The sequence below is a fragment of the Helobdella robusta genome, assembly GCF_000326865.2.
Source record: "Helobdella robusta unplaced genomic scaffold HELROscaffold_16, whole genome shotgun sequence".
Classification (NCBI taxonomy): Eukaryota; Metazoa; Annelida; class Clitellata; order Rhynchobdellida; family Glossiphoniidae; genus Helobdella; species Helobdella robusta.
In genome coordinates, this window is record NW_008703893.1 from 890,583 (window position 1) to 895,477 (window position 4,895).

Here is a 4,895-nt window from a genome sequence, read left to right on the forward strand (position 1 = left end):
ATTACCATGTGCTCATTAATTTTAAAAATAATTTGATTTCAAAGATGAATGCCCTCAGAACAATGTTGAATGCTTGTTATCTAGGTCCATTTTTGTATATGAACTTTTAAAATATTTCGATATTGAGAGTTACTCAACTGTGATAATTTATACAAGTGAATATAAAGAATTAAATTTATTTGATGAATTCATCCATCTGATAACTCATTCACTCATTCATCCAATCATTTACTCACTCTGTTGTCATTGCTTTTACTCATGTTAGTGCAAAAATAATGCCAGTTTGCTTAATTTAGTTTTTTGACCCAATGTTTTTAAATAAATTTCATTGGATATATTGATAATTATATACAATTGTAAAGGTTATTCATTCCTCTATCCAGTTTATATAAAATATTTAGTTAAAACTTCCACTGTGTTTGGTTTTGAGTGATATTATAGATAGTCGTCAAAGTCTAATTTTTGAATTACTTCACCTCATGAATATAAACTGAAGCAAACAGCGGCCAATGCAAATGCAAGATATAATAATGTGGAAAGTAGAGGCATGAAGAGATGTCCATGCCTCTAAAAGTATTCCATACAAAGTTTGATCAAAACATTCACGCTTGTGATATGAGTCTAGAGGATGAAACGAGTTGCATATGATGAACTGAAGGCAATTATTGAAGCAAAATCAACTAAACCTAACCAGCTAAAAATATGGTAGGAAAAAAGATTCTGAATAGAATGAGACAAGACCATTCTTTCAGTCGACTGACATGTTGGGTGTAGTTGTTTCGATCTGTTGCTGTTGTCGCTGCTGTGGCCGTTGCGTTAGCGTTTGCTGTTAAATTTGCAGTTGTTGTGGCGGTTGTGTTTGCTGCTGTTGATGTGAAGTCTGCCGTTGTTGGTGTATTGGTTGTTGTGTTTGCAGTTGTTGGCTCATTTAGAGCTGTATCTATTTCCTCCACATCCATTTCTTTATGAGTCTTCTAGAGATATATAGTTCATTAAACTGATTAATTAATTAATTAATTAGTTGATTAATTAGATAATTGACTTAGTGATTCAATTGTTATTTCTCTTTATTAAACATAACAAAATATCTATAGTAAATAAGGAAATGAATAAATTGAAAATTACATACACCAAAAAAAAGCAATTCAATAATGACTCACATCTCTCTCCTTTGATGATGATGATGATGGGGGTGATGATGTTAATGATGATGATCATATCAGGCTAGTGTTGTTGTTGTTGTTAATGTCAATTTTATTGTTGTCGTTTTTGTTGCTATTAACGTCGTTTGCTGTTTTTAATGTTTTCTTCAGAAGTTGCTGCTGTTTCTGTTGTTACAACTGTAACAGGAGTAACGAAAAATATTGAAATCAGTTAATTTATTAAATAATGTTGTGAATGAAAATAATTGAAATCAATAATTAGAAAATCCTGAAAAAAAAATTAATTGGTATAAAACAGTTGACTGGCTAAAGATATGGAAAATAATGTAACTTGTAAATGGCAATAGTGCAGTTATTAAAGTTTTTTGTTGTTACCATTAGTGGTGTTGTTAATGTTGTTGTTACTGTTTTGTTGTTGTTGTTGACATGAAATGCCTAATTCAAGTTAATGCTATCCGAAATTTCTAACATTGTTTTTGTTGATGTCTTGGCTGAAATCATAAATTTTCCATATAGTTGTTGTTGTCATGCTGGTATCATTAAGTAAAAACTAACCATAATAACTCTACAGATGACTGGATTAATAATATTGTTACAGCAAAAAAATTTATTGAGCATTTTTTAATTAGTAAAATTTTGATATCATTTAGTATGCCTAACAAAGATGTGTTAAATGTTATATAGATCTTGAACCAACAGTCATTTAAACATATGGGATACTTCACTGATAAATATAATTATTACTTTTCATCTAGCTTAATATACATGAACACACACACGTGCACACGAAAAAGCACACACAAACAAAGATGAACGACATAGACGAACGCACACAGACAAACACACACACAGACAAACAGACATAACAATGAAGAGAGAAACAAGTTAAAAAAATTATTATTCAAGTGTTGCAGACTAAACTAAAGTGTATGGAATTTATTAAATTAATAATAATTAAAATATATAAATATTATTATAATGTAATTATTATATATAGATAGATCAAACCAGTTGTTAGAATTTTTTTTTTTCAGATAAAATTTGTGCAAAATAAATTCACCATCTTTCCTATTTGTTCATATGATTTATTTATTTATTCTCAAATCTTAACTTTTTTAACATGATGTGAAGTTTCAATAGTTTGTTGTGCAACTGGTCATATTCCTTAATTAACTAATTAACTTTAACTCAACTCAAAACAACAACACTAATTCTTTGATTTGAGTTGGGTTATGGGTTGAACCAATACTTTTTTATTTATTTCAATTTTTATTTTTCATTTATTCTGATATTTTATTTGTATTTATTTATTTAGTTTTAAGTCTTAGTAATTATATTATAGTTTATTAATTTTATAACTAGGCCAGGCACTCAGTTCTTACAATAAATGAAACTCAAGACTTTTTTAATTTTTAAACATTATTTAATAAATAAAAATTCATTTGTTTTTTTTATAAAATAAGACATAAAATGACTTGTTAGGATAAATTTTTAAAAAAATTGTTAAATTAAAAATAATGTAGAAATAATAAGTTTTAAACTACAAACAACCTAACCTAACCAAAGTAAATGTTCACAAAAACATCCTAATCGTTAATTGAGTTTTTCTTTACATTCCTTTTAAGCAGCAAAAATCTCATTAAAGCATTTTCATGAAAAAAATAAAATGTTGTTAGATATTTTCACAAGAATCCATGCATGTAAGTGTACGCCGTTGTTGTTTACATTTCAGCACAAACCTCATGACAACAACTAAAGGTAAATTTAAGAGAAAAAAAAGAACTCTGTAAAGTAAGGAATACATCTCGATATAGGTAAAATTCTATACACTAATATACTCAAAGGGAGGCCTATTTACCAGCATACAACACCTTTTTATGGGTTGAAGCAGGAATATGCAAAGAACCTCAATTTTTTCAACTTTTAATTATTTTCAGTAATGTCTCCCCTTGCTCCAAACCACATAACTAGAATAATAGGACTAATCGATCAATTCGATCTATCGGTCGGGCTATTTGTCGTGCTTGGATTGTTGGCTTACGAAATTGCATGGATTTTAACGAGCAAGCTAAATGAAATATTTACTTGATTTAATATGCTAAAAACATTGTAGTAATTCTATTTAATTTTAATAATGATTAATAGAATTATGTGTTAATTTATTTTTGTTAATTTGAATATAAAAATTGCTTTTGGTCCGGTGAAATCCGGTGGCTTACTGAAGCTGAAGGTTGGCTTAGTAGGATTGAACTATAGTCACCCTTTTTTTTTACACTATTCGATCATGTTAAAAATTGGTTTGCTTAGGAAATAAACGGCCTAAATAAATCAAAATTGTTATTTGAACAACTATCTTCATTATATTCAATGGATATTTTACATTCTGCTGGTGCTCATAAGAAACTGGCTGCTGAAATCATACGTTGGCTTACAGCAGTGGCTTACAGGGTTTCATAGAACTCTTACGATAGCACTTTTTTGTACATATAATGCTTTAAATAAATCAATATATTCATATCACAATTATTTTTGTCAGTATAAATATAGAAATTGCTTTGGTCAGGTGAAAAACAGTGGCTTACTGAAGCCGTAGGTTGGCTTAATCGGATTTTTTCTCATGTATACAATACAATGAGATAAATCAATCAAACAATCAAACAATCAGTCAGTCGGTCGGTCGGTCAGCCAGCCAGCCAGCCAGTCAGTCAGTCAGTCAGTAAGTCAATCAATCAACCAACCGATCAATCAATCAACTAAATTGAATGAACCAAATAAAAATAAAAACAAAAATAAATAAAAAAAATTTGCAAGGCCTGTTCAAACTCGAACAAACAGTTAACCGTACAGATCTACAATTTCGAGATTTTAGTAAAGAAAGAAAAACACAGTAGTTGCTTTTATTTGAATTCATTCAAAAATGAAAAGTGACGGTTAATTAAAATTTTAAAATGTCAATTTTTTTTAAAATTCGTATTTTAAAGAAACAAATATAACAAAATATCGACCGATAAAAATAATTATTATCCATTATTATTATTATCATACACACTCCTTAGAAGTTCTCGAAGGATAATAAACCACGCAACATAAACATTTAGTAAGAACAGTTCACAACATATCATAATGACTAAATCAACATACTAAACAGAAATAATTTATACATGGATATATACAAAGTAAATCAAGAAATATCCAAAAATTATATATCCAATTTTAAAAAAAACTAGAAACCAGTCAATATTTAATGAATAAATAAATAGACATTATTAAAAAGGTTCAAAAAGGTACAATTTAAGGCGAAGACGAGAATGAAATGTAGTTTGTTTTGTTGGTGTGGTGTTGTGAAGCGAAAACAAACACATCACACAAAACTAGTAAGAAGTCGCAAGAATAATAGTCAGTCACCTACCTATAATAAAATTACTCTCAGGGCCCTAGCTTACTTATAAACATTGACTCAACTCACTTACCTAAAAATTTGTATTTCTCGTTTTAGATGTTTCAAGTATTTTATTTAACATATTTTAGCGTTTTTATTTTACTTGAAGCTTTTTAACTAATGTTAAGCCCTAGCCTACCTACAATTGTTTAACTCATCTCAGTCCCTAACTTACCTATGAATTAAATTAAAGCCCGGTTCACGGTAAAGAAAATATAAAGTTGAAGAGAAACATAGCAACAACGACACCGAATGAATGGATGTTGTGTATGTATGTGTTGTATTGATGTGTG